At 35.6% G+C, this 16,754-nt stretch overlaps 1 pseudogene; it reads right to left on the bottom strand.

Moving 5' to 3' along the window:
• Positions 1 to 3,441: 3,441 nt before the first annotated feature.
• On the bottom strand, positions 3,442 to 16,537 carry LOC140989387 (ABC transporter G family member 9-like; annotated as a pseudogene).
• Between the last annotated feature and the right edge of the window lie 217 nt (positions 16,538 to 16,754).

The following is a 16,754-nucleotide window of genomic DNA, read 5'->3' as shown; positions in this document are numbered from 1 at the left end:
ATATTTTTTTATTATTATCTAATTCAATCATTTTCTTTATCATTTATCTCTTAATCATTTCATAATTTTATCCTCCAACCAAACGAAACAATAATAAAATTGGAATATAACCCATCATTATGAAAACCATTTTTTGTTTCGTTAATTTGTCAAAAATATCAAATAATACATTTTGTTATTTACTAATCATGCACATTTATTATTACACAATTTTTAAATTAGCCTTTTGCGCATTTTGGAATACTAAAATATTAAGTGTGAAGCGTGAATAGAAATCTATGATTTGAGCAAAAGCAACAAACAAAAGGTTGACGCATGAAAAAAACGGGTTTTTAAGATAAAATTTCTGAAGTTGACCATATTACTTTTACCATCTTATCCCCAACAAAGTCCATCATTTGCCAATGAGACGCAACTTGATCCATAATATGTTAGTCCATAATAAATATATACATTTAATCTTAAATTTATTATATTTATGTATTAATTAATTAACTAAATAGAATTAAAATCTCAGTAAAAATCTTTTTACGCTTAAACTCATTCTGAACATAGTTAAACTTGTAAAATTTGAAGATCGACTCTCAGATCATGCTACTCCAATTTATAAGAACCTTGCTAAACATACTTGAATTACTGCATCTTATCATTTGGATGCAAAGCTGTTGTATTTGTCTCGTCTCCTCCAAAGCCTTAATATTAAAATATTACGATATATTAATATTTCTAAAAACTTTGTATTGGAAATTAAAACAAATAAACATCATACACAATATTCAACTCTATCAAAAAGTAATTAAACAATTGGATGCTTATTTCTTATGCTTTTTATTTTAAACCATTCTTGTTCTTTATAAAAGTTTAGAGCATTTCCCTCTTCTTTTCTTTTTTTTTAAAAAAAACTAAATGTGAAAATTTATTTTTATGTACATATAATTTCTTAAAATTTTTCATATCAGAGAATATTTGTGGTATATATGATATACTACGTACAAAATTTCGAAATTAAGGACTTGAAATGTGACAAGTATGGTAGACTTTGGCCGAGAAAACTAATCACTAGAAAACTATGAAATTTGTATTTATATTTGTGGCGAATATGATAGGCTTTATTTTTTGTTCTTAAATTTTTTTTTCATCAAATAAGATTTTTAATCAAATTTTATGAAAGCTCAAGGTTGCAAGAGACACAAGCCACTATGTCTTGGCATGAAAGAAATAATTTATTCTTTTATTTTTTTACATGAGTTTGGAATCTCTATACTAATGTTATTTAAGATAATATATATATATTAACTCTAGATATGATCTTTTTTATTTAAAAGATTTTATTTCCTAATAAAATTTTAATTTTCATGTTTTGTGTATATCTATTCAAATAATCATCTATAGGTTAAAGAGATTAAATATGTTGAAGGATAGATGCTGTAAAGTAGAGAGACGACGAGAGAAAGAGCAAGGAAAAATGGAGCACGTGTGTGTTGCTTCAAAAAATCGAGTAATTAAGTCTCCTCATGTTTTTTTTATGTGTTCACGTGGAGTATTAAAGACATTCGAGGACAACACTTGATTAGGATGCAATTTTCTCTCTTGATTTGTTAAGAGAATGAGCTTTTTGTTATTCACTAGTATTATTTTTATGTGTAAACTTATTATTTTTTTAGTGAATGAATCTTTTGTATTGAGACACCGCACAAGTGTTTTTATTTGTGCATGTTTATTTGCATCTTGATTTATTTACGTAAATTTTTTTGTTTTAAATTATTCAGTTGCATGTTGTTTTAGGTGTTACAACACCACATTCAACACTTACATCTGAAACATACATTCTTCAATTATATCGTACTTTTATGTTAAACTATTCTTTCAATAAGTATCAAAGATTCTGTCACACCACATTCCTTCATCAACATCTAGAGTTTATACATATATGGTTGAGTTTCTTTCATTCCTTCATCAACCATTTAAGACCTTTAGCTCAATTATAACAACATCAAAGAAAAACATTTCTTGGCATGAAAGAAAGAATTTATTCTTAAATTATCTTTTATTTTTTACATGAGTTTTTAATTTCTATACTAATGTTATTTAAGATAATATATGTATTAACTCAGATATGATCTTTTTATTTAAATGATTTTATTTCCTAATAAAATTATAGTTTCCATGTTTTGTGTGTATCTATTCATGAAATAATAATCTCTAGGTTAAAGAGACTATATATATTGAAGGATAGATGCTGCAAAGTAGAGAGCCNAAAAAAAAAAAAAAAAAAAAAAAAAAAAAAAAAAAAAAAAACAGAGCACGTCGTGTCTATCGAATGTTTAAGCTTGATTCTAAGAGCGACAAGTGTTTGTTCTGTGGATATTTAACTAATAGTCGTATCTATCAAATGTTTAATATAAGAACTAGGATGACTATGAAATCAACTAATATTATGTTTAATGATTTTGCAGATTTGACAGGAAAGACGATTGAGGATAAATATACTTTTAACGTTAGCCGTTATTGGTACCCTATAATATTTTAATCATAAGTGTTCTAAAAAATATGAAGCGTGAGGAATCAGTAATGTCAAGCTTCAAGATTTTAGAAGTTTAATTTTTTTTAATAATAGATTAAGAATGAAAAACATTTTTATTATTTATAATTTTATTTATATCAAATTAATCAATAAATTAAAGAACAGATAAACATACAAAATTTAAGAATAAATTTATAAATCTTAGAAGGTTTTTTACGATCAAAAGTAATCATCAAATAACATTTAGATGTCTTTAGAGATTTTTTTTTAAAAAAATTATACTTCAAATATTTATTAATTATTATGTAAAACATAAAAAAAATAAACTTCAACTTAAAATTCAAAATAATAAAATTTAACTTTAAATTTTAACTAAAATGCTCACGATTTTTCGCTTTTAATGTATTAACTTGAGTTAATCATTTTTCACGCTTTTTAAACACTGATATTAATACGAATCTATGACTACAAATCATAATGATTAATGCAAATCAAGCAGCATATTTGAACAAAGTAATTGAACAAATTAATAATCAAACACTATGCATTGATTTAAATCATCAACTCTTGGCCATTCTTTCCTGTTTGGTACTAAGACTGAAATCATTAAAAAATTTTATGTTAACTTTCATGATGGATGCTCATCAGCTAGTGTTTGTGTGTGTATATATATATAATATAAATTTATTTCCTAATTCTTTAGATTGTAAGTTACTATTCTTAATTTAATATATATATGCATCAAATAACATCTTCACAAAAACTCCTATAAGACCGTATAAAAAAATATCACTTGGCACTTTAAGTATAAACTGAGTCAACCCATTCTCTCGAATATAGATCCGTAACCTTCGGACTTTCTCTATTTTTTTTTTAAAGTTGGAAAAGTTACAAACAGGTCAACATGATATCTAGTTTCAAACTTGAAACCTTACCCACTGTTTTTTGGGTGCACCAATTCTAGTTAGAGCTAGATACGCCATTAGCCTATAACCCAAGAGCATTATGGCCAAAGCGATCACAGATATGGCTTGCCCATCCAACCCCGCAGCCTTCACCGATGGAATATACTCAAAAGAACAGGATTTAATCACTGAACACGGATACGTTTCGCCCAGCTTGTGCTGTGATCCCAGCAAGATCTTCAAAGTGCGGTGACTAATCGATGTGTACTTGAACCATCCAATGAATCCGGGCACATGCTGAACAAAGAATCCACTGCCTAGGAAGAATATTAACATTACAATCGATTCAAGAGTCATGGCTAATTTCTGGTCCATAACCATCGCGCCGATGGCAAGCCCGAGCCCTTGAGGCTTGAGAGCATAGCACGCTATACAGCAGAATCGACAGCCCGAATAAGAAAGACCTGGCTGTGGGTTTCAACCCCACCATCCAGTAGGTTATGAGGAAAAATATGGTGGGTAGGAGTAATTCCATTGACATATCGCCCACGTTTTGTGCCATGAAGTAGGATGATAGACGGTACATGCCGAAAGATCTTTCTTTTCTAGCATTAGATGTTCTTGTGGGATAGTGAAAATGGCCTGGAACAGAGGATGGGAGCCCCAAAAGCACGTGTTGAAGAATAAAGGCCCCACCAGCCGTTGATTTGCGTTTAGAAATGAAAAGATCGATTCGTTAATTTCTAGAAGTTACATGCATCGTGTTCTGATGATCCATATGACAGCACTTACCTGATCTTGGACGTGACTGATGTCAGATTTCCACCACAAACATCCACACAGGAAGGATATGATGAGAACCTAAGAAGGACCTGGCTGTAGGTTTCAACCCCGCCATCCAGTAGGTTATGAGGAAAAATATGGTGGGTAGGAATAATTCCATTGGCATATCGCCCACGGTTTGTGCCATGAACTAGGATGATAGACGGTACATGCCGAAAGATATTTCTTTTGCTAGCATTAGATGTTCTTGTGGGATAGTGAAAATGGTCTGGAACAGAGGATGGGAGCCCCAAAAGCACCTGCAGAAGAATAAAGGCCCCACCAGCCGTTGATTTGCGTTTAGAAACGAAAAGATCGATTCGTTAATTTCTAGAAGTTACATGCAGCGTGTTCTGATTATCCATATGACAACACTTACCTGATCTTGTACGTGACTGATGTCCGATTTCCACCACAAACACCCACACAGGAAGGATATGATGAGAACCTAAGAAGGACCTGGCTGTGGGTTTCAACCCCGCCATCCAGTAGGTTATGAGGAAAAATATGGTGGGTAGGACTAATTCCATTGGCATATCGCCCACGGTTTGTGCCATGAAGTAGGATGATAGACTGTACACGCCGAAAGATCTTTCTTTTGCTAGCATTAGATGTTCTTGTGGGATAGTTAAAATGGCCTGGAACAGAGGATGGGAGCCCCAAAAGCACGTGTAGAAGAATAAAGGCCCCACCAGCCGTGGATTTGCGTTTAGAAACGAAAAGATCGATTCGTTAATTTCTAGAAGTTACATGCAAAGTGTTCTGATGATCCATATGACAACACTTACCTGATCTTGGACGTGACTGATGTCAGATTTCCACCACAAACTTCCACACAAGAAGGATATGATGAGAACCTGCGCGATCCTGAGGTCGGATAACATTGCTGCTTTTGTTCTTTCACATTCTGCTCAACAAGACGGAGAATTGATAGAAACCAAGTGTTTTGCTTTTGCTCAAATCTCCAATCCTCGGTTGAACAAGAACCTGGTCTTTAATGGTGACGAGGTCTGCCTTCGCCCTCTCACGCAGATTGTTCCCATAAGCATGAACAAGTGCTTTCTTAATATCCTTTTGATTGTCATGTGAATCTGTTGGGACATCGTGTTCTCGCACCCAAGACGCAGTGGAAGTTTAAAAAAATTGTTTTTGAGCGTCGTGTGTTCAAAAACATTCATAAGATGTTCTAAGATTTTTACCTTTGCGTTCTTAATGTTGGGTAAGAAGAATGTGAAGCAGAAAGCAAATGTAATAAAGAAGAGGAAAATGATAGACTGGAGTTTACGTGAACATCCACTTAATTAATTAAAAACCATTTACATATGCTATTTATAAAACAGAGTAAAACAAACAAATATTAACCACTAAGCCACTAATCCCATTATCCAACTATGAGATCCACTAAAGCTTAACCAAATTGACTAAGCAATACACTTGAGCCACCAGCATGACACGTAGACTAACTAAACTAAGACTCATTCTTCAATACTCCCCCTTGATTCAAAGTAGCAAACACCAAGGAAAGCTCTAAAGTAGATAAACTTCTCTTTTGGCATGGACTTTGTCAATATATCTGTCAGTTGCTCATGATTGTTACAATACTTCAACATTATCTCCTCCTTTGCAACCAAATCACGAATAAAATGGAAACAAATATCGATATGCTTTGTTCGGGAGTGAAATTCTGGATATTTTTTCATAAAAATTGCTGCTTTGTTGTCACAGAAAATCTCAGTGGGTCCTTCTTGTTCTTGTTGAAGTTCAGCTAACATTCTTCTCAACCAAATGACTTGACATGCTGCTGCAGTGGCTGCGATATATTCAGCCTCTGAGGAAGATAATGCTACTGTGGCTTGGTTCTTTGAGCTCCAAGTGATTACTCCAGACCCAAGAGTAAAAATAATTGCTGAAACACTTCTCCTATCATTCAAGAAACTTGCCCAATCGCTATCTGTGAAGCCACATAATCTGAAATTTGAAACTTTTGAGTACCAAATCCCATATTCCATTGTTCGAGCAATGTAACGCAAGACCTGCTTTGTTGCTCCAAAATGAATCTTCGAGGGATGTTGCATAAACCTATAAATCATACCAACAGAAAATGAAATATCGTGTCGAGTGTGTGTTAGATAAATCAAACCTCCAACCAAGCTCCTAAACCTTTTTGCATCATCCATCTCTGCCCAATCTTTATGCTGCAATTTTTCATTGATATTCATTGGAGTGGCATTAGGTTTACAATTCATCATGCCAAATTTCTTAAGGAGATCGTTGGCATATTTTTGTTGCGAAATAAAAATCCCATCTTCGCTTGTTGAACTTCAAGTCCAAGAAAATAATGTAGTAAACCTATGTCCGACATTTCGAACTCATTCATCATAATTGCTTTAAACTCACCCACAAGAGAATTAGAGGATCTTGTTTAAATGATATCATAAACGTAAAGGAAAACGATGATAAAATCATTTTTACCTTTTTTCTTCACATACAAATTAGGCTCATTTTCACTTCTCATAAAACCATTTTTTTTTGAAAATATGCATCAATTTTGATATACCATGCCCAAGGAGCTTGCTTCAATCCATAAAGCGCCTTTCTCAACCTGTAAACTTTTGTTTCTTTGCCTTCAACAATGAAACCTTCTGGTTGTGCTACATAAACCTCTTCTTGCAAATTTCCATTTAAAAATGCAGACTTAACATCAAATTGATACACATTCCATTGTAATTGAGCAACTAATGCCAAGATAATTCTCTATGTTTCAAAATGAGCTACTGCAGAAAATGTTTCTTCGAAATCAATGCCATATTGTAGTGCATATCCTTTAGCCACAAGCCGGGCTTTATGCTTTTGTATGATACCATCTGCACCAAATTTTGTCTCGAAAATCTATTTCAAACCAATTGCATTTTTTCCTTCCGGTAAATCCACCATCTCCCATGTCTCATTCTTTTGGATTGCTACCAATTCTTCCATCATTGCTCTCTGCCATTCTTCAGTTTCAGCTGCTTCTTCATATGAAATAGGATCTGAAACATTAAGAGCAAAGTGACAGGATTCATATATATCAGTCAAAGATCTAAACCTTTTCTGCAGTATTTAATCCGAAGAGCTTCGACTTTGTGATTTGCAGGGAGAATTTGATGATGTTGAGGATGACGAAATTGGAGAAGCCGTAGAAGAACTAGCTGGAGAATTTGTTGAAGTTGGCTCTTGAAGTTCATTTGAAGATATTCCATTGATCCAAGGAATATGTTTCTGCACTTTTTCGTTGAAATCCCAACTTGCATTTTCGTCAAAAACTACATCTCTTCTCACCAAAAACTTTCCATTAAGAGGGTTGTATAAACTATATGCTTTAGATTCAGTGCAATAACCAATAAAAATGCATTTTCAAATTTTTCATCAAGTTTTTGATGAAATTGAGAATTGACCAGAGCATAAGCTATACAACCGAAGACTCTTAAATGACTTACAGATGGCTTTGTGCCACACCAAGCTTCGAATGGAGTTCGATTCATGACAGACTTTGTTGGAGATATATTCAATAAATATACTGATGTTGCCACAGCTTCAGCCCAGAAATCATTTGAAAGATTTTTGGCTTGCAATAAACTTCTCGCCATCTCTACAACAGTCCGATTATTACGTTCAGCGACGCCGTTTTGCTCAGGAGTGTAAGGAGCTGTCGATTCCCTGTGAATGCCATTTTCTTCACAGAAAATATTTAACGCTTTGCACAGAAATTCTCCACCCTTATCTGTGCGAAGGACTTTGATGCAAGATTCTTTTTTTTTTTTCCTCAACTTTAATTTTAAAGTTCTTGAATTTCTCATATGCTTCAGACTTGTTTTCTAAAAAATAAACCCAACTCATGCGACTATAATCATCAGTAAAAAGCAAGAAATAACGACTCCTACCAAAAGATTTAGTCTGCATAGGCCCACATAAATCGACATGAATTAATTCAAGACACTTTGAAGCTCTCCAAGCCTTTCCAACAGGAAAAGACTTTCTAGTTTGTTTTCCATATATGCATCCTTCACATAAACTGATAGAACCAATCTTAGGCAGTCCGAAAACCATACCTTTATCACTTAATAATATCAGACCTTTTACGTTGAGATGCTCATAACGCAAATGCCATAGAATTGAGTCAACTTTTCCATCAGCAACAAGAACAAAATTCTCAATGCGTGAAACTTCCAGTGGGAACATTTTGTTTTGCGTCATGTTGATGGTGATCAACGTATTTCCTGAATTCTTTTCCTTAATAACACATGCACCGTTATCAAAGGAAATAGAATATCCACATGACATTAATTGTCCAACACTAAGCAAATTATATCCCAAATCAGGTACAAATTGAACATTGTGCAGTAGCTTTATTTTACCATTGGTGGTTTCAATGCCTACTGTACCTTTCCCTTCAACTTGCACATCTTTACCATTCCCAAGCTGCACCTTCAACTTTTGTGTCTCATCAACCTCTTTAAACATGGATTTTGTGCCTGTCATAAGGTTTGAACAACCGCTATCTACAAACCACACACCACTTGAATTATTGTCATTATTAGAATGAACCATAAAAAGCTTACTTTCCTCTTCATTCTCTGCCACATAATTCACTTGCTGGTCTTTGTTTGGACAATAAGCTTTTACATGCCCATATCCCTTGCACTGATAGCATTGAACACCATTCTTGTTAGTTCTTTGCTCACTGGTGTACTTCGATTGCCAGTCGAATCTACCTCTGCCTCGTCCTCTACCAAAACCTCGACCACGACCATGACCACTGAATCCTCATCTTCCACGGCCTCTAGTTGTTGAGATTTCAATTTCTCCAAGTTTTGAGACTGCCTCCTTCGCTTGAAATGCCTTTTCTTCATGTTTTTCAAGTAACCTGTTAATTCTTGACTCATGGGCTTGCAAAGACCCCATTAGTTCATCAAATGAAAAAAATGACAAATCCTTAGATTCTTCTATTGCAGCGACAACATGATCAAATTTCTGATTTAAACTTCTCAATACCTTTTCAACGATGGTCTGGTCAGTAATCTTCTCTCCGTAAGATCGCATTTGAATGATTATTGCCATTGCTCTTGACAAAAAATCAACAATTGATTCTCCCTTGTTCATTATCAATGTTTCAAAGTCTCGTCGAAGTGACTGCAGCCGCACCACGATGATTTTTGAATCACCTTGAAATTTTTTCTGCAGAATTGACCATGCTTGCTTTGACGTGCTCGCAGATGCGATTCTTGAGAAGATGCATTCATGAACAGCCTGCTGCATAATTATCAATGCCTTTGAATCTCTCTTCCTATTCTCCCTCAATCTGCTTTCTCCATCAGGATCGATAAACCCATGTTCTACCAAGTCCCAAAGATCTTGAGATTTGAGCAGAGTCTTCATACGAATACTCCAGAATTCATAGCCTTCTCCTTTAAAAATTGGAATAAGTGGTTGTGCAGCACCCATTGTAGAAGTACTGTTGGCTATGAAAGTCTTTCTCAAAGTGTATCCATCAACTCACGTGTTTTCACTCTACTCTCTCTCAAACCTGGCTCTGATACCACAAATGTTGGGGAAGAAGAATGTGAGGCCGAAAGCAAATGTAATAAAGAAGAGGAAAATGACAGACTGGAGTTTACGTGAACATCCACTTCATTAATTAAAGACCATTTACATATGCTATTTATAGAAACAGAGTAAAGCAAACAAATATTAACCACTAAGGCCACTAATCCCATTATCCAACTATGAGATCCACTAAATCTTTACCAAATTGACTAAGCAATAAACTTGAGCCACAAGCATGACACGTAAACTAACTAAACTTTGACTCATTCTTCAATACTTAACACTTGGACTCCAAACTATTCCGGTGTTTAAGCGGATATAACCCTTCTTGTTAATCCCTACGAACGGCTCTTCTTCTTTGATCGCCTAATTAGGTCCACGATCGAAGACTGTCTTCCTTTCTTGGTTTGCACCAGAAAATCCAAACGATTTATGCGTTGAAAATGTAGACTCCGAATTTCCAAAATCCGGAGATGAAGCGACGCAGCGGTGGAAGAAGGGAAGTGGCCGAAACTTTCATAAACAATTTGTGAAGTGGCCGTGAGTTCCATGTTTATAACCATGGATTTTTGCTTAATTGATTCTTAATCAATCATTAACCAATAATTATTGATTCTTAATCAATAATTAAAAAATCAAATTTTTTTTTGGTTGCAAAATTTCTTCCAAAATTCAAGAGGTGGCCGTGGGTTTCTTTGTAATTGGGAGAGGAATTTTTGTGAAAAATTGTGGTATTCAATTATGAGTCATAGTGGTGTATGTATAGAGGTTGATTCTTAATCCCATAAAGAATCTCACTCCCACAAAGACTCTAATAATTTCATTATATTAAAACTCTCATATAATTAATATATAATGTATTTATTAATTTTTAATAATACATGATATAATAATACCATATACACATATTTTATATCACCATATAAAATATATATGTACATTAATTAAATTAAATAATCATTATTTAATTTATAAATTAACTCCTTAATTAATTTAATTCTAGACTCCTCTAGAACGTATATGAGAATTTGTGCATGTTAGTAGTCTACACCACTAGCACAATCATATAATTAGTAAATTTCAAATTCACAAAAAAAAATAATTTCGAACTGATTATAACCTCGATCGACGATCTGAGAGCGCCGATGTACCAAGGATGCAAATCTTGTTCATATAATGAAAATAAAAAATTTCGAAGATCAAAATTTTCACCAACCATATTTGGCAGCTGCCAATTTTAGTGAACTCCTTCACAAAACAGGCAGTTCCACTTGACTTATTTATTTAGCAATCATGCTAACTTCCATTTCTTCCATCCTATGAAATCAGCTCATAAACTCCTTTATAAAATTCTTGTTTGATCTCCATTAAATTATAGTCGCCAAATTCCAACTCTTTGAAATTTGACTATCTCAACGGGAACACAGAATCCGATGCTTGTGTGACCCTCAATGGTCCAGGGATACAACTAGCCGTGGGTTCACATCTCCATGTGATTCAGTTTATTCTTATTCGGACTTGCCCTAGTCAGCCTCATTCTTTTCATCAACACCTTGATCAAGAATGTCAGAACGCATTTCTGATTGCACCAATCGGATCATGGTAAAAGCATCTAGTAGCATCGCCCCATGATCCCCTAGATATCACTGATAGTGTCTGCAAGAACCTTTAGTCATGGTTAGCGTATGAGATGGTCCCTTCATCACATATATCCTGATCGAATCTACAATCATTGGTATATCAAGAGTTGCATATAAATTCGATAACGATGCGATTTATATTTGAGTACTAACAGTGGCATGGTGTGTGCAAATAGGAAAACACCTTTCCCTAAAGCACATTTCTTGCTCTGACCAGAGACTCCTTGCACTATTAACTCATCAGATCACATAGGATATCTTCACCTGTAGGCGAACTGTGAATCCCCGACTACAATGTATTTGCTCCTACGTATTTCGAAACTACACCCAACCTCACTACCTGATGACCCTCGATGGAGTCGGTAAACGGATCAAAATGCATGCTAATACGTATATCCTCTACAATGTCCAGGGTCAAAGGGCTAATGGTGTATAACCATAACCGAGGACTATTTCACTCGATAAGTGAGAACCACTTGGACAATCCGAGGGAGGGTTGTTCAATGCATCATCATATGATCACTCATCCATGTAAATGGACATCTCCATGCCCTTGCCAATGAAACATGACATTTACATCACAGATGCTAGTCTCGAGCTCGAGCGACCTTTATCCTTGTTTTAGGCGGCTGATTCGACTAAGAACCTGTTTAGAATATACGGTACACTTCCTAATGAGTTTCATGATTTTACGTTGCGACGCAGATCTCGTGGTACCTATTGCATATCCAAGGACTTTATCTATGCAGCTTGCTTGGGTATACATATAAAGTATAATGACATAATCGAATGAAATCATAAAATATTATTAAAATAAAAGTTGTTTTACATCAGAGTCAATAAAACAGGAGCCACAAGTTGGCTTGCCGAGCACTTACTCTAACAGAATCATCTGGTGAGACCCCTGCAAAAACATTCGATCATATGCCTTGTCACTATACAAGATTAAAGAAAGTACTTGATCAAAATTCAATACCCTTGGCAAGATCTAATAGGAAATCAGCAGGATTCATGACGATGGATGGGGCAAACTCGATATCCGAGAAATAATCCAAGGCAGACGATCCCTTCCCATAATACAACAGATTTCCTTCAGACAATTAAAGAATCTTCTGAAACTTATAAAGCAGCTTGCTCGAAGGATGGTGGATCGTCATCACTATGGTTCGTCCTCCGTTAGCTAGCTCACACAACGTAGACACGATCCTCATGGCGGTCGTGGAATCAAGATCGGATGTTGGCTCTTCAAGAAACATCAGGCTTGGATCTATCAACATCTCTTGACCAATACTAACTAGTTTCCACTCGCCCCCGAGACTCCCCTCAATTGAGGCCCTCCAACGATGCTATTACTGAACCCAGAAAATTCGAGTTGAGTTACAACAGCTTCCGCGTGCCACACCTTTTCCTCCTTGGGAAGAGTCCTCGGCAAGCGCAACAACGCGATATAGATGTGGGAATTTATAAAATAATTTTAATCAACTATTTATTTAAGCAAATGACTTCCTCAAATATATTTGAAAAATACCCCGAGACCAGGGTCTCTGTTACGATCTGCTGAGGATAGTGGAAGTTATCTTGTGTAAAGAATCCCATGTTCTATTTCAAAGCGCTAGAAAACATCTTGCTGTGGTATGTTACACTGTCGGAGGTTAGGCCGCCGAGTCGACCGCCTAACTTACAGCTGCCGAACGGCCCCAACATGGCTAGAATTTCACCCGGAAGCACAATGCCGGATAGGCCTTTCAAGATTGTCTTCTCTTCGGATTTTGGATTTTTCTTCAAGAATACTCCTCTTGTTGGAGATTTAGTAAAATAAATCTATAAATCGTACGATTAAATCCATTTATCACAACACGTTAGAGATTAATGTCGAATTATTAGAAAATATAAATAACAGTAAACGCGTACTATAATCTATTGATTGATCTAGTGTATAAGTTATGGATCTTCCAAGACAATAGAGAATAGACCACCTTATTCTTGTCCTAGATGGGAGAATGAGAGAGATCTAGAATATGTGTCTCGTATATATTCTGTGTTATTTTGTGTGTCTCGGGTGTCACGTCTCTAGACTGGAGTTAGTCGACACCGGCGTTGTTCATCAATCACACAATCGAAAAACAACCAACCTCGTAACACAATATAAACCGAAACAAGTTTATTCCATAAATTCCCAAAAATAACATTGTCTTTACAGAAGAAAAATAAATAAAGTGGAAGAGTTTTAAAAGAAGAAAAACTCTCGAAACCTATGCACTAGTGATCTCGAGAATCACCAGCCCTAGAATTGTTCTGATTTCTCTTGCTCAATCTGTTTTTCGGATTTATCTGGGGAAAGAATAGTAAGGGATGAGTGATATGATCATAACTCAGCAAGTGGGGGCCGTTCGAGCACAACAAAAACAACATGCAACATTTTCGAAATATACAATGTGCATAACATGAATCATACAACATGCATACTATCAACCAGACACTGAGATTCCTCTACTTTATATGGTTTACTGATATCAGTCCCTAATTTTTACTCCTCTAAGGGGGCGAGGTCATATAATGGTTACATCCCTACCGCGCAAGGGTCATATCATATATTTGGGATTCCCTCCCATATCAAGTTGAATCTTGAAAGTGTCAACACATACATCATGCGACAATCGTAACTAGAAGGAGGTAGAAGAAGAATTTGCATTCGACCGAATTTTCAAAAAACGAAAATGCATATAACCAAAATTAAATATTTAAAACAAGCTCACTTACCTTGGATTTTGAAAAAAAAAAACTTGAAAAGAAGGGGGGTGGGTTCCTGCACTGGAATTTTTGAATTCTTACTCCGGATCTGGACTACAGCAGCGTTTCGATAATCGGTTTCGATAATCGGTAGAACTAAGAGAGAAAAATCTCGAAAATTTCATAGGGAGGACTAGAGAGAATTCAAAAATATAGATGAATTATGATGTGTGATTTTCGAATGGCATTGCTCTCCTATTTATAGGGGTTGGCTGTTATTCTGATCATACATAATACTCGCGTTTGAATTTTCGAATCAAACTTTAAATCTAGGATAATTATCATTCTTTTATCTGTGATCTTGGATAATATTTCGATAATATTTCGAAATCTAAATATCCATCCCTTGGATATTTATAAATTTATACCTAGTCCCAGCCTGCAAAATTTCGAATTTTGTGTCCAAATTTCCAATACTCATTAGATCTTTTGTTTTCCAGTACAATTAAATCCTTTTTCTTAAGTCCCAAAAATTTCTCTTAGTAATTAGAACTTCGTGGTAAATTTTCCAAAAAATAGTACTTTTGATTTTTCCTAAAATTCTGGTAGGCAAACTTTTAAATTTTTTTTTCCCATGCTTGCATTTTTATATCGTGTAGACTTTTCCCTGTATGCATAATTTCAAAAACTATACATTAAATACATCCTTGAATTCGAAATCTAGGGATCATATTATCCTTTGCTTGATCTTTATCCAGGTATATCAATATCATCTCAAATCTTATATCTTTATCTGGTAAGAATCTTTCCAACTTTGAATTTATATCTCCAACTTTACCTCCTTATATCTAATTTCCTTATTTAATTTCTTGGATTGTGATAGATTTATTTACTATCCCAAGTTCAAAATATATGCACGATATTATCTTAAATCTCGAGCTCCAAAAATATTGTACACTGTACAATTATCCACATTACTTTAGATAAACTTGCAAATCTTACATCTTAAATAAAATAATGAGATAGATACTCAAAGATTGCATAATCCTAGAACAATTGAATTACAAAAAATATATTATCATGATTATACAAAATCTTGGGTTTTACATCCCTCCCTCCTTCTTTCGTCCTCGAAACTTGTGTTGGCTTGGTCTATGAAAAGGTACGGGTATTGGTTCCTCATTCTCTCTTCTAGCTCCCACGTGGCTTCTCTTTCAGTGTGGTTAGACCATTGCACTTTGATGTAGGAAATGATTCGTCGCCTTAGCAATTGGTCCTTGGTGTGCATGATTTTGATGGGAATTTCTTCGTACTTCAGCTCTTCTCCCAAATTATTTTCGATCATGAGCGGTTCCACCTCCAACACGTGGCTTGGGTACGGGATGTATTTCTTTAGTTGGGGCACATGGAATACTTTATGGGTTCTAGACATGTTCGACGGCAGTGCCAATCTGTACGCCAATGTGCCAAATTTTCCCAAAAATTTCAAAGGGTCCCACATAACGGGGGTTCAGCTTCCCAGCTTTATTGAATCGGATAACCCCTTTCATAGGCAAGACTTTTACGTAGGCCTTCTCGCCAACTTTGAATTCCTCCGACCTTCTTTTCAGATCTGCCCAACTCTTTTGTCGGTCTTGAGCTGCCTTGAGTTTCTCTCAAATGACTCTAACCTTGTCTATTGTTATCTGTACAAGCTCGGGTCCTACAACTGCTTTTTTTCACACTTCATCCCAATATAGGAGTGACCGGCATTTCATTCCGTACAGAGCTTCACATGGAGCCATCCCAATACTGTTGTGATAGCTGTTATTATATGCAAACTCGATCAATGGTAGATGATTGTCCCAATTGCTACTGAATTCTAGGGTGCACGCTCGCAACATATCTTCTAGGATTTGAATTGTTCTCTCTGTTTGGCCATAGGTTTAAGGATGATAGGTCGTACTAAGAGTAAATTTTGTTTCCATGGCCTCATGGAAGCTCTTCCAAAAACGTGAGACGAACCTCGGGCCTCTGTCAAACAGGATGCTCACTGGTACTCCATGGAGTCGTGCAATATTGTCTATATACAGTGTAGCCAACTTGTCAAGATTATAGTTCATGCGGACGGGTAGGAAGTGTGCAGATTTTGTAAGTCTATCTACGATTACCCATATTTCGTCCTGACCTTGCCTTGACTTTGGTAACCCTACCACGAATTCCATGGAGATATGCTCCCATTTCCAGTTAGGTATCTCCAAAGGTTGCAGAAATCCTCCGGCTCGCTGGTGCTCTGTTTTGATCTGTTGATAGACTCGACATTTGGAGACAAATTCTGCCACGTCTCTTTTCATTCCATTCCACTAAAAATTCCTCTTAAAATCTTGGTACATTTTTGTACTCCCTGGATGAACTGAGAATTTGGATTTGTGTGCTTCTGTCAGTATTTCTTGGCGAAGGTTATCGTTTTCTGGTACACACAGTCGCCCTTTCATCCAAAGGACTCCCTTGTCGTTGACTCGTAGGTCTTGAGACCTCCCTCTTTTAACTTGCTCCTTAAGTTTTGTTAGC

Source organism: Primulina huaijiensis, chromosome 12 (genome assembly GCF_012295235.1).
Source record: "Primulina huaijiensis isolate GDHJ02 chromosome 12, ASM1229523v2, whole genome shotgun sequence".
Classification (NCBI taxonomy): domain Eukaryota; kingdom Viridiplantae; phylum Streptophyta; class Magnoliopsida; order Lamiales; family Gesneriaceae; genus Primulina; species Primulina huaijiensis.
The sequence above is the reverse complement of the archived record's forward strand: the minus strand, read 5'-3'. Positions and strand labels throughout refer to the sequence as shown.